Source organism: Mytilus californianus, unplaced genomic scaffold (genome assembly GCF_021869535.1).
Source record: "Mytilus californianus isolate M0D057914Y unplaced genomic scaffold, xbMytCali1.0.p SCAF_3, whole genome shotgun sequence".
NCBI lineage: Eukaryota > Metazoa > Mollusca > Bivalvia > Mytilida > Mytilidae > Mytilus > Mytilus californianus.
Window position 1 is genome coordinate 25,261,912 of NW_026262679.1, and position 12,644 is coordinate 25,274,555.

Consider the following 12,644-nt stretch of genomic DNA (forward strand, 5'->3'; position numbering starts at 1 on the left):
AGACCATGAATCAGGGGGCAGGGCCAAATAATCTACATGGAAATGAGATGTGTCAATACTAAAACAACTGCATACCAAATATGACTGATCTACCACATGTTGTTCACCATAAACTAGAACTAATCACAAATTTAAAAAATGTTGCCGATGCAGACAGAAACAGCATACCTATGACACTCGCTTTTTGACTCTGTCAAGGCAAGATAAAAATCATCATCAAGACCAGATCTACAACTAAGTCAACATGACGAAAAAAATATTAGTTGACTTTATTATGAAGTTATTGCCCTTCTTCTCCCATTTTTTGCCTATTAACAGTATCTTGAAAACTGTAATATAAAGATAGAAACTATAAAAAGCACAACTGACCAGAAAGACAAGACCAACAAATAAGGTGAAATCTTCAGTTGACTAGTTTTTGGAGTTATTGCCCTTTAAAAGTATTTTTTTTGGGCATTTTTTGCCTATATTATATCTTGAAAACTGTATTAGATAAACATAAACTTTAATAGTGAAAAAAAATACCAGCAGTATAAAGTACAAGAGTGCACACGCTGAAATGTCTCGCCTTCTTTACTAATCATTGATATTATGTTGATAGTCCTAAATATAAAGCTTTATTACAACTGTCACATAAACTTAACATTAACCAAGAAAACTAAACATTGACCAATGAACCATGAAAATGAGGTCAAGGTCAGATGAACCATGCCAGGCAGATATGTACAGCTAACAATTCTTCCATACAACAAATGTAGTTGACCTATTGCTTATAGTTTAAGAAAACAGACCAAAACACAAAAACTCAACACTGAGCAATTAACCATGAAAATGAGGTCAAGGTCAAATAAAACCTGCGTTACGGACATATAGATCATAAAATATTTCCATACACCAAATATAGTTGACCTATTGCATATAGTATTAGAAAAAAAGACCAAACTCAAAAACTTAACTATAACCACTGAACCATGAAAATTAGGTCAAGGTCAGATGACACCTGCCAGCTAGACATGTACGTACACCTTACAATCATTACATACACCAAATATAGTAGACCTATTGCATACAGTATAAGAAAAACAGACCAAAAGACAAAAACTTAACTATAACCACTGAACCATGAAAATGAGGTCAAGGTCAGATGACACCTACCAGTTGGACATGTACACCTTACAGTCCTTCCATACACCGAATATACTAGACCTATTGCTTAAAAGTATCTGAGATATGGACTTGACCACCAAAACTTAACCTTGTTCACTGATCCATGAAATGGTCGAGGTCAAGTGAAAACTGTCTGAGGGGCATGAGCCCCTTGCAAGGTACGCATATACCAAATATATTTATCCTATTACTTAAAATAAGAGAGAATTTAACATTACAAAAAATCTTAACTTTTTTTTCAAGTAGTCACTGAACCATGAAAATGAGGTCAAGGACATTGGACATGTGACTGACAGAAACTTCATAACATGATGCATCTATATACAAAGTATGAAGCATCCAGGTCTTCCACCTTCTAAAATATAAAGCTTTTAAGAAGTAAGCTAATGCCGCCGCCGGATCACTATTCCTATGTCGAGCTTTCTGCGACAAAAGTCGCAGGCTCGACAAAAATCACAAAAATACTGAACTCTGAGGAAAGATCTACAAATATGTAAACATGACTCAAATTGTTAGCTAACTTTAATGTAAAGAGAAATTCCTTTAAATGATGATTTATACTAAAAAGAATTGGCCCAATAAAACTTTGGATTTATTTAACTAACTACTTATAGAAAATGTCAATACACAAACTATAAGAAGAGGGAAATCAAAAGAATCATCACTTTTGCATTAGCTGTTCTTATGTAGCTAAGTATGATGGACTTCTTTTTAGGGATGATTAGTTATTTTCCATGTATAAAACTTTTTGGGCTTTATTTTGCTCTTTAGTTGGGTTAATGTCTCTTTGACATTTCCATCCATTATTCTATCTCAAATGTGACGTGACTTTTACTTCTTCATTAACTACTGTGACCAAAATCAACCCGATACAGTATGTACAAACAGACACATAACATTAATTTACTGGACTAAAAATATATATCCTATTATATACTGCAACTAGTTGTGTTTATTTCCTAAATATAGTATCACAGCTATATTTTGTGCAATATCAATTTCATCATGGAACACTTTTTTTCTTAATCAAGGATTCATTAAGGGAGGAAAATAAGTTTGAAATCTGTGTTACAATTTGTATAGCTATCAATGTATCAATTTATGTTGCAGTATAAAAACAATACAAGGTCAATGTCTGAAATTTTTTTTTTTGTACGACTGCACGAAACTGGGGAAGGGCTCGGTACAACCTCGCCCTTCCCAATTTCTCAGCCTCATACAAAAAAGTTTATATTTTTCTGACATTGACCTTATATTGTATATGTATTTTTTTTAATAGAATAATTCCTTCTACAAAAATTCAAATCACCGCAGATTAAGGTACTGAAACTGGAAAAATGTTTTATTCCCATTGCAATAAGTGCCATTTGTTACCTCCCTTTATACTGTTGAATATACCAAAAAATGGCATCCTATATAGAATATGGTATATTCTCAAACAATACTCTGGACTGATTGGAAATTTCTGCCACATGCTAAGCCTTATATGAAAGCTTTTTGTTCTTGTTTGAATAATTGTTTAAACCTGCAATTTTTTTGGCATACTTGACTGCAAGTTAATATAACAATGTCTGTACTACCTGTACCAGCACAACACTACATGAAATATCCAGAATAAAATACATTTAAAAACAAAATGGTCAGTTCATTTAGAAGACTTGATATTTTTGGTGTGAATATCTTCTCACATTCTGTCTCTGTTATAATAACTATCACTTTTGTCTGTTGTGTGTTAGCTCTGAAACTGAATTATAGATAAAAAAAACTTGTTTAACTTTCTTAATTTAAGTCATATAAAAATAAGAAATTCATTAAAACAATCTGAAGCCACTAGATCAATTGTGCAAATTGATGTTATGGTCTTTTTTTTGTTACTGATTTTAAAAAAAATGTGTTAATGATCACATCCTCCTTGCAAGAAGTACATCACAGCAAAACTATATAGTCAATCATTATATTTTCTTCTTAAACTTGGGAACTGCTGGAGTATCTGCAAAATAAACCAAAACTTTAAATAGTTATTAGAGTGAGCAGAGAAAGAAAGATTGGTATGAAAGTGTGAATGATCGTGTTAAATTTTGTAATGCTCAAAAGGGTCACATGATTAGGAAATAAAGAATTTGAATTTGAATTTATAATGCCCAGTGTATGGTTACACGAGTTTAAACCATTGTGGTGACGTCAGCCTATTCATTTACCGTGGATTCTTTTTCTAGAATCAACGCTTCCTAAATCTGCCGCTGAAATGGACTCACCAAATTATATTCAATTGTTTCCTTTGTGTGTCTAATTTCATTAAGATTGAATTGGCTAATTTACCGATTTCTGTTCACTAATGGAATTAATTTAAAAACTTACCTTTAATTTTTGTAATTTTTATATGCCTTCACTCGGAATCGAACCCTTCATTGAAATCGGTTATGTTTGTGACTGACATCAACACATCGACGAAACCTCTCGACTACCAATGGGTTACAATTTAAATGTCTATTTTATATATATAAATGAACATATGATATACATCGGTACAACAGACACACATGGCTTGTACCTTTATATATACATAATAGGCAGTCGTATAGTGTTAGTTGGTAGCTGCGAGGTTAGCATGGTTAAGATCAATTAATTAATGTGTTACAGGTAGGGACTTGTCGGTTTAGGTTCGAATCCCTGTATTCTCTTTGTTGTCCCAATTCTTAAGTTATCCTGTTTTTTTCTTATTTTGTATGTTATAATGGATATATTTGTAATAATAGCGAGTTTTACCGTTTATTTTTTGGATTATTATCTGCTATTTCACATGTTTGAAACGAAAATGATACTATTTGTCCATTTTTGTTTTATAAATATAGTATGATTTCATCTGTTTTACTACATAATAGTAGAAATGTATTTGCAAATTCCTATAGTGCGAGTAAATCGTGATGTGCCTAGAATTAGGCTTCTTGCTAGAAATTTCGGTAATATACTTATTATATATACTTTATATATGCTCTTTGGTCGGGTTGTTGTCTCTTTAACTTATTCCCAATTTCTTTTCTCAATTTTATTAGAAATAAGTTCGAATATGTCTTATTTTGTAAACACAGATAATATTCAGATGCCTGATAATTTAAAGACAGACGTGTTGTGTTATATTTGTATTTTTCTAACTAATTAATTGTGATCTTAGATTTATTAATGCATCGGTGAACATGATAACATGGTTATTTAAACTCACTTACAATACCTTCTAATTAAGAAAAGGCTTTAATTTTGAAAAGACATTAACACAATAGTTTAAGTTATAGATACAATGGATAAGCCTTGATTCATGAAAAACAAACCATTCGCCCTCCAGGCTCATGGTTTCTTTTTCAAGAATCAACGCTTATGCATTGTATCTATATAACATAACTGTATGACTGTATGACTGAAATGTTATAATATTACTTCATATACATCCATGTTTGTATAAATATGCAACAACCACATCTTCCAATTACTTTTTACATAGGACCCTATTTGACACATGACCTTATTTCGCCAGTTTAGGTGGCTGCTACAGAAAAATTAAGCTTATTATTCTTCACTTGGGGGAAATTCAAATAAAAAATGTAGAATGTGACTTACCATGGGTCTTAATTTACTTGCATATAACATTCAAACGGGACATATCTCAAGAACAGTAAAAGCACTGCCACTCAAATTCAAATTTGATCTGTGTTATGTGGGAAGGCCACCAATGGGTCTTCAATGCAGCGAGAAACTTTCGCACCCTGAGGCACCTTCAGCTGGCCCCTAAACAAATATGTATACTAGTTCAGTGATAACGGACGTCATACTAAACTCCAAATTATACACAAGAAACTAAAATTAAAAATCATACAAGACTAACAAAGGCCAGAGGCTCCTGACTTGGGACAGGCACAAAAATGCAGCGGGGTTAAACATGTTTTTGAGATTCCAATCCTCCCCCTATACCTCTAGCAAATGAAGAAAAAACAAACGCACAACAATACGCACAGTAAAACTCAGTTTAAGAGAAGTCTGAGTCCGATGTCAGAATAGATAACAAAAGAAAATAAACAAAATGACAATAATACATAAATAACAAAAGACTACTAGCAGTTACTGACATGCCAGCTCCAGACCTCAATTAAACTGATTGAAAGGTTATGTGTTCATCATATGAATATCAAGCACAATCCCTCCTGTTAGGGGTTTAGTATTATACCATCATAAAATATATGAGAACAACATAACCCGTGTCATGCCAACAACTGGTTTTAGAATAAATGTGTTTAATTCCGATGCAAAAACCCTATAAATGAATCATTATTAAAGCCAAAATATGCAATCTTTAATGACCTGACAACAGAATCGTAACTATATCCTTTCTTAATAAGTCTGTTTAAAGGTTTTGTTAGCTTTTGAGGTGAATACTGACATTTTTGTGCTTTGTAAAGAATATTACCATAAAAGATTGGATGTGAAATACTTAGTTACCCCTCCAGTGACAACAGGGACATACAAATTTTGTCTGCTGATTTGTTATTTTCCTTTCATTTAAAATGACTTGTGTAAGTGGTCTTTTACAATTATATGTAATGGCTTCACAGGGAATGATGTGGACTATACCAAAACAAATATCATTGGCTCCTATAGACCCATGATATGTCTATTCTAAGGGCTTTTTAATTATGTCTTCAAATAGTGCAATCAATTTCGAAAAATGATCTGAAAAATTTGTTTCGGTCCAATTTCTGTACACCAGTCTATCAAATCTTTTTTTTCATTTCAGAGAACAAATATAAATGCAGCAAATAGAGAAATATTGGAAGAAATGTTTCATGATGGCATGACATCAAAAGGAAAAGGGAGTGTTGATAAACACATTGTTGCCTGTAGCAGAACAGGCCTGGATCGGCAAGTGATCATAGTATGCATTAAAATTTTGTTTACAATTTTCAGTGATTTCAAAAGTTGTTAAACATTGGGCAACTTCTAAAAGACCAGTAAAAATGCTTTGGTCTAGTAAATGGCTAATTATTGCTGTACTGAATGTCCAAGTAAAGACGTTTTAGTCATATAAATTTAATGAACATCACATGGATGTATATGGAACTGCCTCATCATATATATGAGAATGGTTTCTGGACCACATCAACTTATTTGTTTTGGGAACCTATGATTTTTTTAATCATGACACAACACATTCTGTTTATACATGTTCAATTGTATATAATATATATGGGTTAACAAATTGTGCCTGTAGATATCAACAATAAAAGTGTAAAAGTTTACTCAACATAAGAAAAATATAAGGATTTGGCTTAGAAACAGGGAATCTTTAACCTGAAGTGGGACAGACGGACAAATGGATGGTACAAATTGACAGATGAACGGATGCACAGACCGAAAAAACATAATCGGTAGGGCATAAAAATTAAAACTTTTCATTATCATCGGTGGAATATCCCTATTCAAAATTGTACAGGTATGGATGATTTAACAAATTAAAAAGTCAACACTGGAATCAAATGAATGGAATTGTTTTTATTAAGAGCTCCAGTTTAAGTCCAAGATTTTATTGAATAGTGCTACAGTTCTACCTTATATTTTTAAAATATGTATTTGGAAAAGAAATATCCTTATCATTCATTATAATTCAAGGACTGGATTGGAAACAGGAACAAGGTGGAACAGGGAAGGACCTATGAAAAGGCAAAACCAGTCCACTCCAGGGGTATAACTTCATACAACTGCTTTGTACAGGAAAATAAAGGTGATTTGTTAAGCTTTTTACCATTTCTTAAAGATAGCACTACATTTTTATCATCTGAAACAAAAACAGTTAATAAACTGATATAAATATAAAATTGATTTAAAAAATGTATTGTTGAGACCCTTCAGGATTGTTCGTGTATGTCAATACTTGTTTTAAGTTAAAACAAGCTATTATTCAAACTTGGAATATTTTTAATTTTAGAATGTTGTATAATTACCTGTGCTTGCAATTTATTTATAAATTGTACACTTTTTTAAGTCTTTTACTTCTTCATGTTCTTTAGTCCCAAATCTGCTTTATAAATTACGAAATTTGGTTAACTTCTCTATATCAAAGAGCTATATAACTCTACACTCGTAACTATAATTTGACTAGCAATTATTGAATTAACCTGACCAGTAACTCATTATTTTTATTCTACATACCAAAAATGAAATCAGCAGGTTAAAGCATAAAAAAAGAAGTCAAGCAGAAAGAGTCAATATTGATTGATTGGTGTTTAATGCCACTTTCAACACTAAAGATGGTGTTTAATGTAAACTGCCATGTTTGGTAGGAGACTAATAAAAGAGGTCATGGTTTAATATCAAACAAGCTTTCTAAGAATATTGCTTACCCGGTAGGCCAAATTTCTATTGGGAGAAAAAAAAGAGAGACTTTTGTCAATAGTTTTGAAAAGTATGACAATGTAAAATGACTTAAAAAGTTGGTTTACAAAGAGTCAATCAAGTTCTGAAAACTGATATTTTGGTAAAGCATTCCTATTTCAAAGGTTAATACTAAATATCAGTTGATCAGTGTGGAAATAAAACTAACCTGTGACTAGTCATTACCATCTTTATACATACCGAAATAAAATTATTTGGTTGATCTGTTCATTAGAAAGAAAAAAAACTGTTATATGAGATACATTCCATATTTTCAAAGGCAAATTCTTTATAACACAACATCATAAAATATATACACAAAAAAACATATAGTTAAAGTATTTGAAAAACACTGAAAAAATATATTGTGTAAATTCTCTATTCCGTATTTTCAGTTAACAGGATTTATTTCCTTATTGTAGCAGGTGTCTTTTAGACTTATTATGGTAATTTTGATAACAGGAACAGCCATTTTCCATTCAATCTAAAGCTCGTAAATTATTTCTTATATCTAGTGTCCATAGGTATTTTTTAATACACTTTAAATCTTGATGGTTTTTTTATGAATGAGTTTCACTTTGTCGATCGCCATAAATGACATCTTTGAAGAATTGGTTCTCACTGTGATGTATTAATAGAACTATTGTGACATAGGAAATACAAAAACTAGAGGCTCTCAAGAACCTGTGTCGCTCACCTGTATTTACTGATGCTTTGGAAATCATGTAAAATAAGGTTAAAATCATAATTAATAGTATTAGATATTAGATATTATAATGATATCTAAGATAATAACAAAAAACTGCAAAATTTCTGTAAAATTACTAACTCAGGGGCAGCAACCCAACAACGGGTTGTCAGATTCGTCTGAAAATTTCAGGGCAGATAAATCTAAATCTGATGAACATTTTTGCCACCTGTCAGATTTGTTCTAAATGCTTTAGTTTCAGAGATATAAACCAAAAACTGCATTTTACCCCCATGTTCTATTTTTAACCAAGTCGGCCATGATGGTTGGAAGGCGGGGTCATCGGACAAATTTTTTAAACTAGATACCCTAATAATGGTTATGGCCAAGTATGGTAAATTTGTCTCAGTAGTTTCAGAGAAGAAGATTTTTGTAGAAGATTACAAAAATTTATGAAAAATTGTTAAAAATTGACTATAAAGGGCAATAACTCCTAAAGGGGTCAACTGACAATTTTGGTCATGACAACTTATTTGTAGATCTTACTTTGCTGAACATTATTGCTGTTTACAGTTTATCTCTATCTATAATAATATTCAAGATAATAACCAAAAACTGCAAAATTTCCTTAAAATTACCAATTCAGGGGCAGCAACCCAACAACAGTTTGTCAGATTTGTCTGAAAATTTCAGGGCAGATAGATCTTGAGCTGATGATCAGTTTTACCCAGTCAGATTTACTCTAAATGCTTTTGTTTCAGAGATATAAGCCAAAATCTACATTTTACCCCTATGTTCTATTTTTAGCCATGGCGGCCATCTTGGTTGGTTGGCGGGGTCATCGGACACATTTTTGTCGAGCCTTCGACTTTTGTCGAAAAAGCGAGACATAGCGATCCTACATTCCGTCGGCGTCGTCGTCGTCGTCGGCGGCGTCCACAAATATTCACTCTGTGGTTAAAGTTTTTGAAATTTTAATAACTTTCTTAAACTATCCTGGATTTCTACCAAACTTGGACAGAAGCTTGTTTATGATCATAAGATTATATTCAAAAGTAAATTTTGTAAAAAAAAAAATCCATTTTTTCCGTATTTTACTTGTAAGTGGACTTAGTTTTTCTGCCAGTTAACATTACATTCACTCTGTGGTTAAAGTTTTTAAAATTTCAATAACTTTCTTAAACTATCCTAGATTTCTACCAAACTTGGAAAGAAGCTTGTTTATGATCATAAGATAGTATCCAGAAGTAAATTTTGTAAAAAAAAAAATCCATTTTTCCGTATTTTACTTATAAATGGACTTAAGTTTTTCTGCCAGGAAACATTACATTCACTCTGTGGTTAAAGTTTTTGAAATTTTAATAACTTTCTTAAACTATCCTGGATTTATACCAAACTTGGAAAGAAGCTTGTTTATGATCATAAGATAGTATCCAGAAGTAAATTTTGTAAAAAAAAAATTCCATTTTTCCGTATTTTACTTATAAATGGACTTAGTTTTTCTGCCAGTTAACATTACATTCACTCTGTGGTTAAAGTTTTTAAAATTTTAACAACTTTCTTAAACTATCCTGGATTTGTACCACACTTGGACAGAAGCTTGTTTATGATCAAAAGCTAGTATCTAGAAGGAAATTTTGATAAAAAAAAATTCCATTTTTCCGTATTTTACTTATAAATGGACTTAGTTTTTCTGCCAGTTAACATTACATTCACTCTGTGGTTAAAGTTTTTAAAATTTTAACAACTTTCTTAAACTATCCTGGATTTGTACCACACTTGGACAGAAGCTTGTTTATGATCAAAAGCTAGTATCTAGAAGGAAATTTTGATAAAATTTTGTTCCATTTTTTCTGTATTTTACTTATAAATGGACTTAGTTTTTTCTTCCAGTCAACATTACATACATTCTGCAGTTTAAGTTTTTAAAACATTTATTAGATTCATAAATTATCCTGGATTTTTACCAAACTTGGACAGAAGCTACTTACAATCAAAACATAGTATAGAGGGGAATATTTTTATTAATTTTTTTCCTCATTTTTGTTGAGCCTGCGATTAACACCAAAAGTAGGCGAGACACTGGGTTCCGCGGAACCCTTACGAATTTTTTAAACTAGATACCCTAATGATGATTGTGGCCAAGTTTGGTTAAATTTGTCCCTATGGTATCAGAGGAGAAGATTTTTGTAAAAGCTAACGACGACGGATGACGACGACTGACGCCAAGTGATGAGAAAAGCTCACTTGGCCCTGAGGGCCAGGTGAGCTAAAAAGTGCATGAATTGAAAAGTCCTCCATTACATAGCAGTTTAATCTTCAGTTGTAACTTGAAAAAAAATACTTCAAACTGATTCTTTAAATGTGTTTTATTTCATATTACAGAGAAGTTAGGTAAAATGGAAAACTGGTCCACTAGTTGGAATAGACTCAGCCTTGATGATAAAAAGGACTATCAAGAAAAGGCAAAGGAAATGAACAGTGAACCATCAGAACCACTGAGTCATTCAAAACACCTGTTAAAAAAAATTTGTAGTTTGGTAGGTAAACATTTTAAACAAAAAAAAATGCCGAAAATTTACAAATTGTGAGTTTGATGGAGAGTTGTCTTATTGGCACTCATACCACATGCATCTTCTTATATCTAATGAATGTACACAATAACATCTATCAGTCTCTACACAATAAGCATGTCTATTGGTACTAAAAGAGGAATGATCAATTTACCTTATTCTTGTTGAACTTAATTTCCATTTTTGTTAATGTTTCTTTTGGAATGTATTGCTTAAAGATCAGTTTTCCTGAAAAATACTATCAATATGTTGAATATGTTTTGTTTTTCAATATAAAATAAGAAGCATGAGCCTCTCTATATTGTTTTATGATTATTCAATGCCTTAAGCATTCAGATGTATTAATGATTCATAAATTTCTGTATAACTAAAGAAAATTTTAAAATAAGTCATTGCTTTTATCTTTAATATAGATTAAAGAACTTGCAGAAACTGGAGTGGAGGCATGTGTGGTGGGGGTTGATCTCAACCAAAACATCATTGAGATGGGCACACCTAAGATGTGTAGCTTTCTGAAAGACAACCCTGACCTAGTACAGAAGGTTTACCTTCATATTACAAATGGTATATATATATAACTAATAAAACATCATATTGCAACAAGAAATAAATGAGAATGTGTCTATCATGGATACAGATGATGCCCCTGCTTGCAATAAGTTGAAAAGGGACATAACTGAAGAACAGAAAAAGTGACCCTACCCAAGTTTGAACTTCATCTTAGTTTTGTAATAATAAGTATTGTGTGTAAAGTTCATAACATTTGGTTGAAGGAAAATTAAGTTAGAGAATGGGAACTCAAAGTTCAGCAATTTTTCTATAAATTTATAAAGTGGCATAACTCTAGAACTGTCCAAGTGACACCACCAAAATTCACTCTTGATCTGTATTTTGTGGTAATAAGCACTGTGTAGAAATTTCATAACATTTAGTTGAGGCAAACTAAAATTGATGAACGGAAACTAGCATTTAGCAAGTTTTATCATGAAGGGAGTCCCAGGGCTTCCAAAATTTTGTTGAGCCAGCCGGACATTTCATATCTTATCCCGATTTTAAATCCCTTTAGACTTAGTAAATTAGGCAACTATGATAATCAGCTGGCCATCATATATGATAAAATTGATATAACCAAATTATGATTGACATTAAAACGATCTTAAACTTTACTTTGATATAAATTCGATGTTCTGACATAAAGTGTTAAATTGAAAGTGCAGCATTGGAAGTGTGCAACATCAGCGTACCTATTCCGCTTTAGACTCTTTATTTGTGCCAAATAACGCTGTCAAAAGCTTTACTTTTGTTTTTAAAATCACATTTTCCTAATGCCGGATGTTGACTTGACAATGGTAAATCATGGATCAGAGACGGATACGTAATATCCGTGTAAGTTTACGATTGAGTTAAGTAGCCTTTTCAAGTTATTTCTTCAAGAAAATACTCGAAATGAACGTTAGATAAAGGAATCAATGATAATTTTAGCATTATTGAAGAATTAGGATGCATAATTAAATTTCCCACCAGCGGACAATAGACACATGCGCACACGTGTACTAGTTCAAACAACGTGGTTCTGACGATTATTCGTTTAAAACCTTTTCAAATTTTTCATCAAATCATATTTATTAACGTATTTCTTATAATTTCAATCTTTTAGACTAAATTAATTAGATGTAACCCGCTGAAATGTAAGAAAATAACTTTGAATACCCTTTAGCGTACCCCAGTATTCAACACGATGTACAGTGTTTTTAAATATAATAATGAATATCATACATATTCGAATTCATTTATAAATA

General features: G+C 31.8%; 2 long non-coding RNA genes across 2 annotated transcripts; one reads left to right on the top strand and one right to left on the bottom strand.

Annotated features, from left to right (window-relative positions):
• Positions 1–488: 488 nt before the first annotated feature.
• LOC127734206 (uncharacterized) lies at positions 489–7,779 on the bottom strand. The gene is made up of 2 exons (XR_007997466.1): positions 4,780–7,779; positions 489–3,157 (listed from the first exon to the last, which is right to left on the bottom strand). It is a non-coding gene; the product is annotated as an uncharacterized LOC127734206 (long non-coding RNA).
• On the top strand, positions 6,832–11,418 carry LOC127734207 (uncharacterized). Its single transcript, XR_007997467.1, has 3 exons — positions 6,832–6,934; positions 10,658–10,812; positions 11,259–11,418. It is a non-coding gene; the product is annotated as an uncharacterized LOC127734207 (long non-coding RNA).
• The last annotated feature ends 1,226 nt before the right edge of the window (positions 11,419–12,644 follow it).